Genomic DNA, 19,932 nt, shown 5'->3' with positions numbered 1-19,932 from the left:
CACGGACGTCCTTATGGCATGAGAAGCCGTCTCACCAGAGCAGGCCAATGCAAAATGGACATTGGAATAAGTGTCAATAATATGAAAAAAATATTACAGGGAGTTGTAGGGAGATCCCGAAAGACCTGTAACATGGCTGAGAGCTCCCCGAGCTGTACAGATCCCTGGAAAGGGAAAAACTTCTGTGAGGAGAGTTGTCTTGCCAAAAGGAGAAAAATGGGTGATGTCCATTTGCCATATCTTGTTGGGGCCAAGACCTCTAGGGAGGGTCCCAGCAGGTTGTAATGGCCCCAAAGGTAGAAGAGGGCACAAGAAGAGCATGCACGGACCAAACGTTTATAGCTCTGAATAGGCAAGGCAGGGAGGAGCCTATGTATACCTTGGGGAGAAAGGTGGAAGTGGGCGTGTAAATCTCTAGCTTGTTGAATTATGGTGGAGTCTAGGGTGGCATTCAGGACCAGTTTGTCAATGGCGGCATTGCCCTCTGCCAGAAGCTCCAGGAGATTGGTATGAGAGCATAAATGTTGAATATACCAAGGGGCAGAGTGCTGCTCGAGTAATAGTTGTAATGAGGAGAGCAACAAATCAAGGGGACTCTGGCAGGGCCGGAAAGCTGCAAAGGCCAGATGTTGTAGAGTCTGAACTACATCTTTGAAGTTCTGTGTGTACTGATGTCGGTATTTGTATAAATCTCTTGCAGCATAAAAACTTCTCTTTGGTTTAGCTGTTGCTTCTGTGGAATCACCACCCTGCTCTGTGCCCGCCGCCTTGCCGTTGTCTTCCGGAGTGGGGCTGGCTCGGAGTGGCAGCCCACTGGTGTCCTCTGGAAGCTGTGTGGGCTGCTCTGGCTGGTCCTGTACCTGGCTCTTGCTGCTGGCCAGCCCAGGCTCGTCAGGCTCGGGTTCTGAGTCGGTCTGCCAGGTGGAGTTGCAGTCCTCCACGGTGGTGGGCTCGTGGAAGCTGACCCCGCCAAGCAGGTTGCCCATTGAAGAGGTGACAGCAGGCTACACCTAGGGCCCTGGCATGGCTGCACTCTTCTCGGGCACTGGGTGGCAACTCATGCAGCCCGGGCCACACAGCCTCAGCATGGCCTACCGTGCACCGCACTCGCGGGGAGGAGCCCACTGCCCTGGGGCTGCTGCACGTGCCTGAGCATGCCCATCTCTGCTCAGCCTCCTGCCCCAGCCCAGTGCTACCCCCACGCCTGAGCACAGCCACCTGGTACCCGGGAATCTCTGCCTTCCCTCGGCCTTGGGCATCTGGAGGAGTGGCTGGCGGTCTGCTTCCTTGAAACCAGTGTAAGATGGCGGTATGGCGGTGGTAGCCACCACCTTGTAATGGCAGAGCAGAGGATGTCTTAACTTCCTGATTTTCACACAGGGAGCTATCAAACTCTGGTTCCTCATTCTTTACCTCATTATCAGTAGTTATCATTTCCACAGCAGAAGAGAAATCAGTTAGTTTGGTTTTGACTGGAAATGCCTGGGACAGGCTGTCCCCACTATCCTGTTGCTTTATTTATGTTTTTTAGTATGAGATTATTCTGCTCAGGGGCATCGGGGCTGGGGAGGGGGGAACTCCCTGAAGCAAAGCCAGAATAGCAGTCACAGTGGGGTAAAATGGCCCAGATAATGGCTCTGACGTCTCTCGTCTGGCCATGAATAGCACATGAGCCCATTGCTCCAGATCCCAACAGCAGGAATCTGTAAACCAAGGAGCAAGAGCTAGTACTTCATCTAATACCTTAGTTACTTCCTTTTTTGTTACCCTACTTTGCCTACTCCTGAGGAGAGAAACCAGTGCAACAGCATGGGGGCCGGCAGCAGCTGGATGACTATTCCCCATACCGGAGGTCACTCACCCTGCAAGACGTACCCAAAGGGACTCAGGAACCATTCAAGGAGATGATTGGTGAAGACAGGAGCAGCACGCCCAATGGAAGATCGCGAGGGAGAAGAAAAAGCAGAACAAAACGAAAGCAGCGAGCAACCACCGGAAGAGCACCGAGAAAGGGGGCATCGGGAGCCCAAGGTGTTACAGCTCAGAGTGTTACAACTCTGTGGGGAGGGGATCCCAGCCCCGCGTTTGGGTGCCAGGTGTGGTCACTGGCTGTCGCTGCTCTCCTCCGGCTATGGCTGCTCTCCTGCTCTCTCACTTCCTCTGATCAGTCGTCTGGTCTGGACCCCAGGGCTGGTGAGGAGTCTGTGCCAGCATCACTGCATTCAGACGCAGGAGACCAGGTTCAGTGACACAGATCTGCTTTATTGCAAGAAAGTACAGGCTTACATAGGGGTAATAGTCCAATCATAACACAGCATATGGGAGCCCGTATTAGCATGGCAGAATAGTATGTATCCTATATCCTATTACAATCTAGCAGACCAGATGCCCTATTAGCATGATAAGTTTCAATTTCTCTAAGTTTCGGATTCCTGGAAACCACGTGACCCTGACTGTTGCAATATCTAAGTGTTGCAATTTTGGATTCCAAGGGTGGTGATTAGGGAGTGGCGAGCTCTAGGCATCAGTCTCATGATCTGCCAATGGGAGCAAATGTCACAAGGCGTTCCTTGTGGCTCTAGTGGTTGGGTTATTGCCTCGGGCCTGCTGTATGGCTGGCAATAGGACTTTCACCCTAGGCTCAGGCCTGTCTCCCATGCTCTTTATTTTATGAAAACCCAGGATCTGTTTTTGAAACATAGATGATGTGGATATTATATAGTAAATATCTAACAATAACATCACAGGCCAAACATGTTAATATCCTTGGAGATATTTGTGATTTTTCTTACCAATAAATTAAGCTCATTTATTAGGTTTGTTAAAGTTGTATACATTGAAAGAAATTTGGACTAAGTTTACAGGATCCCTTTTTGTGGGGATATTATCATATAAACTTACTACATAGCATATCTAAAGGTAGCATATAGAAACATATACTGATAAACCAGTATGATAACATTTATAGGAAAATGTAGTTATATCATAAAGTAAAACAAATTTATCAATTTAAAAGGAGTGTGAATCCATATTTATAACAGAATTAAATTAATTAAGACCATCTTTATATTTGATCAAGCTCTAAAACTTCTTGCTGTTGCTGTTGTCTAAGTAAACCTCTTTGCTGCTTAGATTTTAGAATGTTTCTCTTTTGCCATTCTCCCTCTAGTCTTAAGCCAACAGGATAATTAATGCTTGCATGTTTGTAGTTTAGGTAGGATGAGCTTGAGACAGTAACCTTGAATATCTTGTCTTAGAAGCAGCAGCATTAGAACCTCACTACCCCCCACTCAGACTCAGAGGCAAAAGCTTCTATGGGCTCATACATAAATACACATATTAAACAAGAATATCATCTGAACTGAGAGACAAATGATATAAACAATTACATGAGATTAACAACTATCTTGAATACTAGTAGGAAACTAAAGGAACACAACACAATTACATTAAAGTGTCATGCCTATGTACTTTCTATGTATTGAATAAATTGGCAATTGTAGAATAAGAACTAAACTATGTAATTTTAGCTAATACTGACAACTTCATTTACCACTGTATAAATTACTTATAAGCAGTCATGTGGGATGAAACATAAGAATCTTTACTGAGACTTATATATTTTTATATAGATTTACAAAGTGGGAGGCTGAGTGTGATTTCTTCCTCTAATATACACATACACACCTTCATTCATAAATACATTTGTTGTTGTTTTGGTTTGTACATAGTCCTTTTTTCTCCTGGATATTTTAATCTCCAAGGTGTAAAATTTTCTGTCTGTAAAGGTTTTTGAGCAAGTAACACAAGATTCAGATATATGATATAGGGGCACTAATAGTTCTTTAGTGCCTCCTAGCACTTTTTCTATATTTCTTTTTCTGTGTGTGTGTGTGTGCGTGTGTGTACATGCTGCATGTTTGCATGTGTGTAGGTGCATGTTGTATGCATGTGTGTGTGGATACCAGAGGTTGATGTTGGGTATCTTCCTTGATTGCTGTCCAAGTGAGGCAGGATCTCTCACTAGAATCTTGGGCTTGCTTTGGATATTCTCTGTATCTGCCTCTGCTGTGCTGGGATTACAGTCAGATTGCCTGGCATTGGGTGGTGCTGGAGCTCTGAACTTTGGTCCTCACACTTGCTATGTTTATATCCAGCGAGCCATCTCCCTAGCCCCATTTTTATTTTTATGATAACCTTATGAATTAGGTGGTGTGTGATTTGAAATCAGTCTTAGGTCATGCCATTTATATAGGACTTACAAAGTGATAGTGTTGATTTCAGATCTTTCATATACTAAACTTGAGATAACTATAAGTGATACTATAAATGATACAAGTTTAACTATAGTGAACTCTAAGCAATCCTGGATTTAACAGCAGTTTTAACTATTGGGTATGACTATAAAGATCCATGCTATAGTATTTGCGGATCCACTGAGACAGCATCTTCTTAGTAGAATTAAGAGCCTTAGGCCCTATTCAGTGACTATGCCATTACTACACTGTGACTTTGTACTTTGAAATTGTCCTATTCTAGGGTTCATTCTCTCTCTCTCTCTCTCTCTCTCTCTCTCTCTCTCTCACACACACACACACACACACACACACACACATATGTATATATACTTTATTAAGTAGCTTACTTTGAAGTTGCAACAACAGCTGAATCACATGGGAGAGGCTGAGAACCCAGCAGTTTCTGAGTCCTTGAGGCTTGATGCCTGAGTAGTTGGAGTAGCCCTACAGGGACTGTCTCACACTGGAGAGACTGAGACCTCAGCAGATGCTCAGTCCATAGGGCTGGGTGCCCCAGCAGTCACAGTGTGATCCTAAAAACTTGGAGGGTCCCCAGTCAATGATGGAAGCCTGGAAACACTGGTTCCAGAGTCAGCAAAGGACTCATCAGCAGCAATGGGATAAATCAACTCCACCGTGAGAGGAAAGGCCAAACAAAAGCAAAAGGTGAATAATCTTCCTTCTGCCATTCCCCTTTTTGTATGGTTTGCTACCAGGAAGTGCCATCCACATTCGAGGTGGGTTCTTCCCATATCAGTTAAGACACTGGGGACTGTTCTGTTGAGGCTCTCTACTCAGGTGATTGTAATTTGTGACAAGTTGCCATTATAAGAGTCATCACATAGAGCTTTTTTCAAGTGATAAAATACTACTTTATACCAGGCGTGGTGGTGCATGCCTTTAATCTCAGCACTTGGGTGGCAGAGGCAGGTGGATCTCTGTGAGTTAAAGGCCAGCCTGGTATACATAGCAGGTTCCAGGCCAGCAGAGGCTACAGGGAGACCTTGTCTCAAAAAGACCAACAAAACAAAACAGTACTACTTTATTTTCCTTATAAATGACACACCTGAAGTTGTCCTCTGGTCTCCACACACATTTGCACATACATGCATATATGTGACACACACAATTCCTCTTAAAGGAAGCCAACTGTTAGAATTAAAAAGTAAAGAGGCCCATGAAAGCTGCTAGGCATGAGAGGAAGAGGCCTGAGAAAAGTGGTGGATGTCAGCCAGAACAGTCTTTTTTTGGAATAAGTTTCAAAATGCACATGAATTGAATTCAGTTTCTTTGATCTGGATGTAAATCAACTTACCACACCTTCTAGAGAAACAGAAATTCATCTATGAAACATTTTCACTGAGTGTTGCAGCTCAAAAATTCTCATGGTCTTTATTTAGGCAGATTTACTGAAAATGCCAGAGATCTTATATTCATAAACTTTTCCTCCTTCTCTCCCACCTTCAACAATCATATTTAATTAAAAGAGGCTTATTAATAATTGTTTGCTAGAAGTTGGTGTTAGTTCTTTCAAATATCTTTTGTTAGCATAAACAGCAGTATCCTTACTTTGTGTGTCCTTTCTTGATAATTTCACAGTCAATTCTAACAGAAGAATAGCTAGACTTCATAGTTTCTTTTAAGGGTTCTGACTTCCTACTTGTATTTTGAAGCCTATTTAAATTTAAAAAGATTTGTGTATGTATGATATGTGTCTGTGGGTGCAAGTGTTCCATGGTGCCCTTGTGGAGATTAGAATACAACTTTGTAGAGTTGTTTCTCTCTTTTCACTTTTATCTGGATTCTGGGGATCAAACTCTGGTTTTTAGGCCTGTGTTTAAGCACCTTTACCACCTAAACCATATTACTGTCCCCTTGGAGCCTATTTTAAAATCCTGTGACTGGAAATGACATTCTAAGATTGAAGTGACTTATGCTTAGATACACTTGTTTTTCTGTAATTTTTTTTTTTTTGGTCTTTTTTGAGACAGGGTCTCCCTGTAGCCCCAGCTGTCCTGGAACTCACTACGTAGCCCAGGCTGGCCTTGAACTCAGAGATCTGCCTGCCTCTGCCTCCCAAGTGCTGGGATTAAAGGCATGTGCCACCATGCCCAGCTCAGTAATGTTTTTTTTTAAAAAAATTTTTAATGATTATTTTTTATGTGAGTGTATTGCCTGCATATATTAAGTGCACTGGTGTGGTGCAGGGCCACAGGACGTCAGAAGAGGGCGTCAGATGCCCTGAAACTTAAGTTACGGATGGTTGTTAGCCACCATATGGGTGCTAGGAACCAAACCCAGGACCTCTGCAAGAGCAGCCAGTGCTCTTAACCGCTGGGCCATCTCTTCAGCCCCAATATCGTATTTTTAAAAAGTGGTTGAAGCTAAGGAAAAATAGGCATGTCCTTTAGCATATCCTGCATATTTAAATCATTTGTAAATAGTCTGTCAGTCAAGAGTAAAGCTGTTATAGGAACAAGATAGAAAGTAAGAAGACAATCGACAATCCTCCATTTTCAGGTATTCTACAGATGTAAATTGAATACTCCATGGAAGAACTTAATTTATGGCTGCTTAATTTATAATTACAAAACGGAGATGTTGCAGACTGTTTTCTTGAAAAGGAGTATGGCATAGTGAAAAGTGTATTTTATAGTTAGAGTTGCATAGAGTTTAATCTGTGCTACTAGTCATAATTGTATTAATTTGTACTAATAATTATTATAGCTTAAATTTTTTTTCATGTGCAGATTGAGAGTAATAATCCTAGATTTTTCTCTGATACCAAAACCCTGCTCATACTCAGGCACAGAGATACTTGTGTACATTCATATAGGTTTCCTGCCTTTGGTGCTTTCAAAAATCCTGGACTCAGTTGTATCTCACTGAATGAATTCTATCATTTCTCCAGTTAAAACAATGTTTTTAATTATTTGAAAGTTCTGTACATTTATACAATATATATTGATTGTATCCATCTATCTCTACCTTTCCCCAAGCTCCCGATCTTGCAGTTAAAGGGATGGCATGTGATGATAAGCCAGAGCTACCTCAGGGGTTAGCTACTGCAAGTGGGAATAGGAAGCCATCATGTCTAACCACTTGGACCAAAAGTCAGGATGGAGTGATTCACTGAAAGTAAAAGAAGGAACTGTGACTATGGGTAGGGAGAGTGGGTGCTAGGCAAGTGGATCCACAAGATACTCACTATAATCTTCCCAGTATGCATACCTGTCTACTTTTACATGTATGACCTTCAAAATGAAAATGCCTTCATGCAGCATAACACAGATCTCTTAATACTTTCAGTATATTTTCAATGTCCCTAACAAAGGATGATAATACAAAATTTTTTTTATTCATTCAGCTTTTATTATGTATACATTCAGCTTTTGTGTGTATTTGTGTGCATATGTGCATGTGTACTTGTGGTAAATGTGTGTATGCCTGTGTTATATAAGTGCATGGTGTACGCTCATGTATGTGTGTGGCTGTGGTTGTGTGGAGGCCAGAGGAGGTCATTGGTGTCCTGCTAGATCAGTTTCTGCCCAATTTCTTTCAGACAGGGTCTCACTGAACCTGGAGCTAGACTGGCACACAGCTCCAGTGATCTCCTGTTTCTGCTTCCTACAACACTGGGGTTTCAAGTGTGTACACAGCCATGATCAATTTATTTATTTACTTTTACATGTGTGGTGGGATCTGAACTCAAGTCCTCATGCTTATTTAGTAAGTGTTCTCACTCTGAGCCTTCTCAGCCTTTTCATTCAGCTTTAAGTGTAGGATCTCTGGGTAATTTCTCAGGTTTGTTTGAATGGACTACTTCAAAGTCTAGCAGTTTATAATTAAAGATAAATATAAGTCATTATAATAAAGCCACTGTTAAGTGATAGTAGGAAAATAGCATAAGGACAACAAAAGTTGTTAATTAGAAAAAACCAGGGAAACAATTCACACACTTTCATTTATTGTATGTAATACCGCACTGAACAGATGAGAAGGATGTTTGCCCAGCAGTGGAATAAGACTTTAGATTTGCCAGTATGGCTGTCTGGTTTTGCCACCTTCAAGGATCATCTTTGGTTTTTTCTTCCCAGTCACAACCAAGATGGATACTGAGGGAATTCCTTTACTGGGGATTGAACTGCATTAGCAGGCAGTTTTCTGTTGTGAGGTGCTGGGGTTCAAAGAATCATCTTAGGCATTAAGCAGTTAAAAGCCTTTGTTTATTGAGAATTCCTTAGGTAATTCAACTCTTTTATAAAATTAATAAATTTTTGATTTATTTGCATTTCACGACCCTCTCCTAAGTAGTTCAAGCTAGAAGTCTAGTCTTTGAATCAAACTATCACATGGTGTATTTCTAAACAACTTGGCCCATTACTCTAATCCAGAAATACTTTAACAGGGGACATTTGACAATATCAGACATTTTTGTTGTCACACTGGAGGGTAGGGTAGTAGGCAGGTGCTCCTAGTTGCTAGGAGGTGAAAGCCATGCATACTTTTAGCTATCCTGTAGCTCACAGGCCAGCCTTCTGGTTCAGAAGCTCAGCAGTGTCATGGTTGAGGAATGATGCAAATCAGATGCTTACTAGTCTCATCTTGGCTACTGCCTGTGGGTAATTCTGACTCACTGGTTGAGGTGATGTTGCTTATTTGTCCCCCTTCAGAGGCCTTTTCACTTCTGGATGGTTCTTTACAATGAGAAAGTATCTTCATTAGGATCCTTGGAACATTAGTTTCTTCTACCTTCCATACCTAATAGATAGGTTGTTTTCTTTTAAAATTTTATTTATTATTTTTACTTTATGTGTATGCATGTATTGCCTGCATGTATGTAAGTGCACCATGCCTGCAGAGGAGAGAAGAGTTTGTTGGGTCCCCTGGAACTGGAGTTATGGACAGTTGTTAGCAGCCATGTGGGTGCTGGGATTTGAATCTGGGTCTTCTGAAAGAACAGTCAGTGTTCTTAACCGCTGAGCCATCTCTCCAGCCCTGGTAGGTTGTTTTTGTATAATTAAAAGCTCTGCTTTTAGTTTAGTTTGGATAATCAGTTTTCAACTGGCGATTCTTAATTCCCCCCTCCTCCAACCATCTCCTCAGCTCTAGTATGCTCTAGTTATATTCATATACCCGAAGAGCCCTGGTCAGAGACCTAGAGTTCATTACAGCAAAAATAGCAGCCAGGGGAGTATCACAGCACTTGCTTATCCTTTCTATAGGTCAATATGATGAAAGCCAGGTATTTATCTACATAGGCTATGATTTTGCATCCCAGTAGAATAGCCTGAAATTAGGAGAGGCCAAGTTTGTAAACACTGCTGGTCCATCTACCATCCTCCACTACAGAGGGATAGTATCATCCCAGAATGTCAGTGAATATGTCAGAGAGAGAAGGGAGAAAGCTTTATTTCTTCAACATTCTTTAGGAGTCTTTATCTTTAGGGACATACCTTTTCAGCTTCCAACTTTGTCCATTATGCAAATATCCTTGTAAATACCTTACTGTATAGGAACATGATTAATCCAGAGAGAATTGTTTCTTAGCAGCAATTCTAAATTCCAGCAGCCTCATCTAGTCACACATGAATTCAGACTTACAAACAAGACAATATAATTTTTATCAACTTCTCTTTCCATTTTATGGCTCTTTCTTTGGGTTGGTTCATTGTCAAGTAGGTACTTAAGTTCCTTCATTTTAGCAATTTTAGCTGAAAGAGTACATTCCTTCCCGAAGAATGTGGGGTGAGGTATGCTGGGATGTAACTCACTGGTAGAGTGCTTGAGTAGTATGCATAAGGCCATGGGTTCCTAACCCAGCAGAGAGTGGAGATGTGCAGGTTGGGTCACACACTCATTCTAAACTACTGATTGTGGTCATCTGCCTACTGTAGGAACTTCAGAAGGTCAGTGATTAGTGTCACATGAGCCATGTGGAATGAGGATAAGAGAAAAGCAGTCCCCCAGAAGAAAATTGAAATGCTGCTGCCAAAAAAGGACTGGGAGGGGATACAAGTTTTAGAATCAAGCAAACAGACCTGTAATGTACATGCAACTCAAGCTAATTAAAAAATTAGATTATTATGTAGGCATATCTTCATCTATTTTTAAACTTAATAATTATACTATCTTAGTTACTTTGTATTGCTTCGCTAAAACACGGACCAAAACCTACTTGGGGAGGAAAGAGTCCATTTTTTAAAAAATTTTTGTGCATTTCATACAAAATATCTTAATCATCTTTATATCTCATTCCCCATCCAGACCCCCCCCCATAACCCATCCTACCAGATTTCATGCATTCTGTTATATATGTTAAGGCTATTACATCAAGTTAGTGTGCCCAGACATCCCTAAATGCAAGTTCATCCACTGGGGTCTAGTTAGCCTATCTAGAGTCCCTCCCTGAAAAAATATCAACTTTCCCTCACCCAGCAAAAATCAGCTGCTAATAGTTCTTCAGCTAAGACTGTGGTCTGCTGCACATTTCACAGTTGTATGCTGGGCTTTTGTCTGCTTGAGTTTACATGGACCTTGTGCATGGTGTCACCATTGATATAGGTTCACATGAGCAGGTCCTGGGAGCCTGTAAGACTCTGCTTCCATATGGTCATGCAGAAGCATCCTCTGGCTCTTACAATTTTTCTGTCCTCCTCTTTTCCAATGGTCCCTGAGCCCCTGGTGGGTGAAGTTTAATATAAGAATCATGTTCAGGGACCCGCACTCTGCAGACTCTTATTCTCTGTGCTTTGACCATTTGTGGCCTTTTGTGTTCATTGCCCTCTGTTGCGTGAGGGAGGTTAATGAGAGTTGAAAGATGTATTACTATTCTCTCTACTCCTTGTTCCACTATGCTCCATCAGCCTTAGGCGTAGAGGTTCTGTTATATCACTTAAAGGTTAGGCATCTCACAGACACTTATTCTTTGTGACCAGTTGTGGAACTCTGTAATAGTCTCTGTTGCAAAAGAAGCTTCTTTGATGAGAGGTGACTGGCATACTTGTCTGTAAATATAAGGATCCATATTTAGCATATAGTAAGAAATGATATTTGTCTATGATTATGACAGCCTTACGATTTTAAGATCTATGACCTCTCCAGCCATGTGTTTTTGGCTGTGTTTACAATACTACACATGAGTTCCCTCCCACTGACTAGGCTTTAAGTCCAATTAGGTAGCTGTTGATCATTCCCAAGATAAAACTGCCACTACTGCCCCAATGTTGTTTGCTGTCCCACTCATTACTGTGATTATTAGTCCTTAAAGCTGGAGTTGGACCATTAACTGATGTTCTTCCTTAGCAACTTACATAGTGTCCTCCAAAACTGTGAGAGCTAGCCTTCAGGAAAGTGACTTCCGGTTCAATTGTAGCTCCATTGCTCCAAGTCCTGTGTCTGAAGTATGTCCTGTCTTTAGAAATAGGGTCTTATCTTCAAGTTCTGGGAGGTAGTCAAAAGCTGTGGCAGTAGCCCATGTGAATCTCTTGAACTATGCTGATCAGCAACTTGAAGGGAAGTTTCTCCTGTCTGGCACTGTTTCTTGTTTTATAGCATTCAGCTATACACATAGACTCATGTAAAGATATTGTATGTGTAATTTTTAGTAGGATTTTTAACTAATATGTTGCCCTCTGGCTTTTCACACCAGCTAAGCATTATTTATCTTCCCTCCCTCCCTCCCTGTCTAACCCTCCTCTCTCCTCAGTTAAAATACCCTAATTTCCCCCTTCATAATACCCATCTCCTATGATCTCCTGTCTCTTGAGCTCCTTCTTCCCCTTTATCCCCATGGTTCCTTGTATAACCCTTCCTCTTCCCCTCCCAATTAAATACCTCAATTTTCCCTATTTTCCCCTCAGTAACATCTGTCTCCTACTATCCCCTTCTCTCAGGATCCTTTTTTCAAAAGGGTCTATTTGGCTTACACATCCTAATCACAGGTCATTCTTGAGGGAAACTGGGGCAGGAACTCAGGGAATGAACCTGGAGGCAACAACTGAAAAATAGACCATGGAGAAATGGTACTTACTGGCTTGCTCTTCTGTGTCTTGTGCTTACCCTGCTTTCTTATACAACCCAGGACGACTTGCCCAGGCGTGGCACCACCCACAGTGGGCTGGGCTCTCCCACATCACTCAACAACCAAGAAAATGCCCACAGTCATGCCCACAGGCCAATATGATGGAGGAAATTCCCCATCAGGAGGAGGTTTCCTCCTCCCAGGTGTGTAAAGTTGACAACTGAAACTATCCAGTACATATACCTTGAACAAGAAGATTTCTCTGAAAATATGACTTTAAGTGAATGTAAAATTATATTTAAATCCATTGCTTAGTTTTAGATGTTTGAATGGTCCAGAATTAAATTTTGAAATAAAGGGATATTTACTGGAGAAGTAAGGGGAGAAGTGTGGGTACATACACAAGCACACACACACACACACACACACACACACACACACTCACAACTTTGGAAGATTGGATGATTATAAGTTAGGAAATCAGGATTGGAAGCAGGAGGGCATGAGGCACAAGATGAGGAAGTACAGGTCTATAAACTATACACATTTAGCCCTCTGTATTAATGAATTCTGTGTCTGAGAATTCAACTGTGACTCAGAAATGTTCTCTAAAAACATTTTGTTTGGGCTGCACGTACTCATGCATGTTCTTTTCCTGTCCTTATCCCTACACAATACTGTATAACAACTGATGCATAACATTTGCATTACAACAGGCACTGTGAGTAACTTAAAGCTGATTTAAAGAGGATGTGGGCAGGTTTTATGCAAATACTGTGTCATTTAAAATTTGTTATTTCCAATTTTAAATTTATTTTGTGTGTATGCACACCTGCCCTGGTATGCGTGTGGAGGTCAGAGAGGACAACTCGGGAGTTGGTTCTCACCTTATTCAAGGCACAAAGTCTCTCTTGTTTCTGCCATGGATGCAGGCTAGTGTAGGCTAGCTGGCCAGTGAGCTTCCTGGAGATTCTGCTGTCTCTACCTCTCAACTCACTGTTGGAGTGCTAGGATTGCATATGCCCACTACCACACTGACTTTTTACATTCTGTCGATGTGAACTCAAGCTGGAAGACTTGTGCAGAAAGTGCTTTTACCTACTGAGCCATGTCCTTGGCCATGTGCCATTTTACATAAGGGACTAGAGCATCTACAAGAGTCTTGGAACTAATCCCTTGTGGATGCTGAGGGGCAACTGTGTATTGACATCGGTGATGAGATCAGCCAGTCCCAAGAAATCTCTTTAAAGATCTCTGTTTTCCAGGACTGACGGGAAACTAACCAATTCAAGGAACATAGTTGGCCATGCTAAAGTGTGTGAGAGAAATATTTCCTTGCTGGGAAAAATTTTCCCTACCTCTTTGTCATTCTTTGAAAAAAATTTTCTTGGGGCTGGAGAGATGGCTCAGCAGTTAAGATCACTAGCTGCCTTTTCAGAGGACACAGGTTTGCTTCCCACTACCCACAGGGGCTCACAACTGTCTGAACTCCAGTTCCACAGGATCCAGTGCCTTTTTTTCCAAACTTCACAGGTATTGCATGTACAAGGTACACCTACATACATACAGACATAAAAATTCAATAAAAAAGTTTAAAAAATTTCTTGCATGCCTAATTACTTGCTACTTCTGCTGCGTCTCCTGCTTTTAGCTTAAAGTTAATGTTGTATTGTGAAAATGGAGAAAATCAAGAACTACCTTTTCAAAACTTGGGAATAGAGTGGAAAAGAAAGAAAGCAGTACTCATTGGGGCAGCTGCAGAAAGAGGAGGGAGAAAGCAGTGGCCAGGCAAGTTAGGTTGTGTAGTTTTCTCTTTTGGGTGAGTGTGATGAACTGTCTTGGTTAATTTTCAGTAGTAGTTTTCAAATACTTCATATAGTCATTTTTATAAGAAGTATTTTATTTATTTTATTTTATGTGTGTGAGTGTATTGCCTGCATGTAGGTAGGTGCACCTGTGTCATGCAGTGCCTGTGGAGGTCAGAAGAGGGCAAATTCCCTGGAACTGAAGTTATAGACGGTTGTTAGGAGCCATGTAGGTGCTGGGAATGTAATCTGGGTCCTCTTCAAAAGCAGCCAGTGCTCTTAACCACTGAGCCTTCATATAGTCATTTTTATCTCTTCTCTCTATAGTGAATAGTTCTGACTTCTTAAATTTCTTCTTACAGCTCAGTTCTTTTGGCTAGACCTATGATCACTTCTGTGAGACTTCACTGCATACTTTCTCAAGAGTCTTCCTCATCCCTAATGTGCAGTACCTCACCATGGACCTGCTACTTTCGCTAAGACATGGCCAGCAGTGAATAGTAGTAAGGTAGGCCAGTGTATTCTTCTTAGTCAACTAATGAAACCTTTTTTGTGGTTTGGCCTCTGAAACTACATGTTTGTCTTAATGTTGTATTGTTGTTTATGTAGATTATTCTACCTCAGCATACTCCTATCATTTTATGTTTGTGTCACTTAATTTTTGCTTGTAATTTATTTTAATGAATTTTGTATATGTCATTTTTAATTGGTCCAATTGGTGCTTATGATTGGGATAGTCCTGATCTATATTCTTTAGCATGCATGCCCACCCACAAATCCTGTATTTTCAGATGCCTGGCATCAAACTTGACATATTTTTTTTTCTTGAATACTCATTCTTCCTTCTAGTTTCTGCATTCTGTGTTTCTAGAAAGACTCTGAAACAATTTGAAATTAAACTCAAAGGCATATAAGAATAAATTTTCGAGGACAAATCATTAACAAAGCCTTAATTAGTATAAATTAAAAATCATCAGATGTTGTATTTCCAGCATTTCTATTATTTCTAGCATTTTTTAAAGTTCCATTTTATGTAATAGCTAATCTTAGGGGAAAAAGTTTTCTGATAGCTTTCTGTATGTGATACCAGAATCTAACAGATGCTTAAGAATTTAAATCTATTCAAAACATTCGTGAGTATCTTATTGTTCCTTCTATTCCCAAGGAACCAGAAGTCCCATGAATCTTGACCAAAAGCAAAAAAATGAAAGAAAAAGGAAAAGCATCTCCAATCCACTCATTGCAACTTGTTGCTGGACCTTCTCATGCTCCCCATTCTTACCTCAGAAAATTCAGCATGAACTAGTCCACTCCTTACCTAATAGCAACATTGTTATCACTAAAGAATAAAACCTCAACTTCTTGTTGAAATTTTCAAAGTCCTGTGTGCCTTTTAATTATGAGTCAAATTTCATATGACTTCAGAGACTTTGTGGAAGTGAAAATAACTGGTCTTTACTTCTACACTGTTAAGCATCTTTTCCCTTGTGCCCTTGCTAGTATTCTTCTAACTAGTAGGAAATCTTCCTAGGCCATTACCCAATGTTCTAGTGGGTAACTTTTTAGTATTGTGAAGAGTTTCCAGCATCATATTATATATATATATACAATATGTGCATATATATATGCGCAGTATTAAGCTTATTTAATGTATCTGGCTTGTATAGACTCAGGAAATTAATTTATTATAGTTTTGGCAGCATAGCCATCAGAATTTTTTTCTGTTCAGCTTTTAGGACTGATACTTTAGGTGCAAACTAAAATTCAGTAGATTTTAAAATAAGTCTAACTTTGTTACTCATTATAAATTCATAGCCTTATCTTTCTTTTGTTTCTTTTCTGAAGACTTTTAAAGAACTTTTCTCAAAAGAGTTAATATTGCTTGCTCTTTGGGTGAGAGGCATGTGGTTAGATGTTTTAAATCTTTTATTTTATTTTATTATCATTATTATAATTATTATTTTTTGGTCTTTTTGAGACAGGGTCTCCCTGTAGCCCCAGCTGTCCTGGATTCACTCTGGAGACCAGGCTGGCCTTGAACTCACAGAGATCCACCTGCCTCTGCTTCCCGAGTGCTGGGATTAAAGGCATGCACCACCATGCCCTGTGAATCTTTTATTTTTTAATTCTTCTTGTCCTGTGAGTTTCTCCATTTGTATTCCTTTGTCTTTTGAGCTGTAAGGCTGAGAAGTTGTTGTTGAATAATGAGACTTCATAGCTGGCATGTTTGGAGCTCATGACTTCCTTTCTTTGAGCAGGACTCTACAGAGGTTCCATGAGCCACTCAGAATCCTGCAGCTGGCTTTCATGATTTTGCAGTCTGGTTTCACTCCCTGACTCAATCATGCTGCATTCCTCTCTATCTTCTGACACTTCATCATTTTATTTTATTTTATTTATTCCTAGCTACAGAAAAATGAAGACATAGAACAGTGAATGTAAATACGTTGTCATCTAGATTTACTCTTAATATTTGGCCATGTTTTCTTTATTTACATACTTAGAAGGTTTGAAACCCTATTAAAGATACTATAATAACTAAATTTTTTATCATGCAAATCCTGTAATTATGGATAATTTTCCTGTACAATCATGGTATTGATGCCATACATAACAAAATTAATTTTAAGAGTATGTTTTGGGGGACTGGAGAGATGGATCAGTGGGTAAGAGTGCTTGGAGCTCTTGTACAGGACCCCAGTTCAGTTCAACACATACATCAAATAGTTTATAGTACCTGTTACTCTAGTTCTAGGGGATCTGATACCTTCTGGCCTCTGAGGACGCTTGCAAACATTAGTGCATATAAACTCACATAGGCACGCACACATACACATAAAAAATCTTCTAAAAAAAGAGTGTTTGCTTAGTTCATTTGTGATGCTGTAATAAAACACCTCAGAATAGACAATTTATAAATAACAAATTTATTTATCATTGCTCTGGAGGTAGAAATCATCAATCGAGGAGTGTTGCCTGAGTTCTCTCAGGGTCTCTTGTACTATCAGGCAAACCATATAGCATATCTTTATGTGAATTTACTATTACCGTGGTGGGGGGGGAAGGGGAGAGACCAAAGAAATGAGCACCCAGTGCCCAGCTCTGTGCCACCCAGCTCTGCGCCACGGCTCAGAGCCTGCCATTCCAGATTGCTCCTGCAGCCCATCCATAGTCACCACTAGCTTTTGCCCAAGCCTCAGGGGCCAGCAGTCTCACTCCAGGTCCATAAATGCCAGGCCATTCTGTTCTCGAGCATGCCCAGCTGCTGCGCCCTGTTCGCACTTGTGGCTCCGGTTCAAGATGGCACTGCAAGCCCCTCCTTCCACAGCTAGCTCTCCAGAGTCAATTCTCTGTAGCAGGCCCCGCCCCTTGGAGGAAACAGCTTGGGACACAAGGTGTCAGCAGGTTTAGTGGCTGGTATTCCTTATAGAGGACTCTATCTGGATGTCCTCATGTAGTGGTAGGAAGGGAAACTGAGAGAATGTTATCCGAAGTATCCCTTTTATTTTCATGTCTTTTTGTTTTTGTGACCCACTGAGTTTAGTTAGGGTTGCTTGGATGAGCATGGGTTGGAGTTTATTTTCTGGAGTGTGGGCAACTAGCGGTGGGTACATCATGAAGAAAATAATACTTTCCCAGAAACCATTAACTGCCAGTAGCTCCTCTGGAGGGTGGGGTCTCATGAGCCCCTCTTCCACCTACGATGGATTATTGACTGGCCCATCTTGTATAGGTCTGGTATAGGTAACAATAGCTACGTGAGTTCATCAGTGCATTGACTGTGTTGTATCCAGAGTGTTTCACAACACTCCTCCCTGTCCTCCAGTTCTTTTTTTTTCAATATATGTTTTATTGCATTTTTCAAAAATTATTTATTTAATAGCCATATAATTAGAAGAGGCATTTCATTACAACAGCATTGACATATTCAATAAAATTTTTCAGAGTTAAGATGCGTCTCTTTCAAAATTGGCTGTAAATTTTTAGGTTTACAGTTGAATTAATACAGTTATACAATATTGTACTCTGTATAAACGCTATAAGACATAAAATTAAATGAGGTTTCAAACTTTAAAAAAGATCTCTATTTCATTACTAAAATATACAGTTTCATACAGAAAAATTCATTTTTAATACAATTGACACTAAGATGCACGTGCATTTCTAATCTCTATATATCTGATTATTACTAGTCACAGTCGGTTACTTTCTGAAATCCTTGGCATCTAAGCATGGGTATAAAGTCATCAGGTAGATTTCAATGGTAATGTTTTTCACATCTAATTATTAAGGAGCAAATTTTTATGATTTGAAGAATTTTATTTTTTAAATTTATGCACCCACTTCCCAGGTAGCACCCTTCCATTGCCTCCCTCCCCCCACTAGAGCCCTTATATGCTGATATCCCTGCTACTGCCTGCTGTGTTGTTGGCACCCCCAGATCTTCCCCACTATTTGCCCTTTTGGTGAATCTAGTCAGCCTATCTAGAGGTCTTTGTTTTAGGAGGGTGAGCTGTTCCTCATCTAGTGGTAATCAGTTGTCAATATTCCTTTGGATAAGATTGGGGTCTGCTGTTCAATTTCCCAGTTCTATGCTGGGTTACTATCTGGGAATCCCTTTGGCCGCCCTGGCCAACAACTCATAAGAAGGTATCGCCTGTCTGGCATTGTTGCTTGTTACGTAGCCTTTAGGTATACATATGGACTCTTATGAAATTATATTGGCTCCTTTAATCTTTGGTTATACTTTCCTTTTGGGTGTTTAAAGCCATAGAGTTGGACCAGATAAACTGATTTATTTTTACTCTTAAGGTCGTTTGAGGATCTGTTCCTCAGGGGTCACATGGGCTTGGGAGAAGGCCCTGGCTCCTTTCTTTTACAAATTCCACCTATATTAAGATAAGTCAAAGGTCCTGCTTGACCATGGTTGGCTTCGCTTGGAAGCATGGAGGACATGATTCCTCTGTCACTCTTCTTTATAGACTGGACACTGGTTCAAGTCCATTTCGTGGGGTCTACTAGGCCTCCTTGATCAAGAGGACAGGTGACCCACCACCATTATAGGACATTTTGAGAGATGCTCATAGTCCCCTGGAACTAGTCGACCTAGGAGGGCAAGGAGCAAAGAGTGTCCTTTATGTCCCTCTGACCAAATTATTATAGACCTCAAAGTATGTCTGTTAAACACCCAAGAAAGTTAGTTCCACCAGTCTGGTATTTTTAATTACTTTGTGTCATGTAGCTAAATCTTGGGCAAAGACCAGTTGTTCTCAGCTAAACCTTACCTAGACACATATTTCGTAATCTGCTATGTGTAATTTGTCATTAGGTTGTAGGAATAATATGGTTCTCTGGTTTTAAAAACTAGCTAGGCATTGTTTATCTCTCACATTGTCTCACCCCTCCATCATGATTTTCCCACTTCAGGTGCCCTGATTTCCCCCCTTTCTCCCTTATTAATACCCTTCTCCTATGGTCCTACCTCTCTTGAGCTCCTTCTTTCCCTTTATCCCCTCGATTCCTTGTATACGCTTCCCTCCCCCCTCCCTTAAACTAACCCAATTTTATCCATATCTCCCTTATTAAGGCCTGTTTCCTACTGTTTTTCTCTTTCACTTTGTTTCTTTTCCTTTTCCTCCCTGTTTCCTTTCCATTATCCTGGTTCCTCTAGTTATGTCTGGTTGCATAGTTATTTATCAGAGTCTGGTTCTAGGATCCACATATGAGGGAGAACATATGTTAATTTTTTTCTGAGTCTGTGTTACTTCATTTAGTATAACAGTTTCTAGTTCCATCCATTTACCTG

At 40.9% G+C, this 19,932-nt stretch overlaps 1 protein-coding gene across 7 annotated transcripts in view; it reads left to right on the top strand.

The window, feature by feature from the left end:
- Fer (FER tyrosine kinase) overlaps window positions 1-19,932 on the top strand; it is a 512,255-nt gene that overhangs the window by 11,296 nt on the left and 481,027 nt on the right. For 3 of the 7 annotated variants that reach the window (XM_008856015.3, XM_008856016.3, XM_029557640.1), the window contains exon 2: window positions 14,489-14,634. The exons of 2 other annotated variants lie outside the window; for them this stretch is intronic. The gene's annotated coding sequence lies outside the window, so the exon portion shown is untranslated. Of the gene's footprint in view, window positions 1-1,892; window positions 2,032-12,508; window positions 12,525-14,488; window positions 14,635-19,932 lie in introns of those variants that run through there. 2 more of the 7 variants (XM_029557639.1, XM_029557641.1) reach the window with 2 other exon arrangements.

The sequence above is a fragment of the Nannospalax galili genome, unplaced genomic scaffold (genome assembly GCF_000622305.1).
Source record: "Nannospalax galili isolate Female #2095 unplaced genomic scaffold, S.galili_v1.0 scaffold27, whole genome shotgun sequence".
Classification (NCBI taxonomy): domain Eukaryota; kingdom Metazoa; phylum Chordata; class Mammalia; order Rodentia; family Spalacidae; genus Nannospalax; species Nannospalax galili.
The sequence above is the reverse complement of the archived record's forward strand: the minus strand, read 5'-3'. Positions and strand labels throughout refer to the sequence as shown.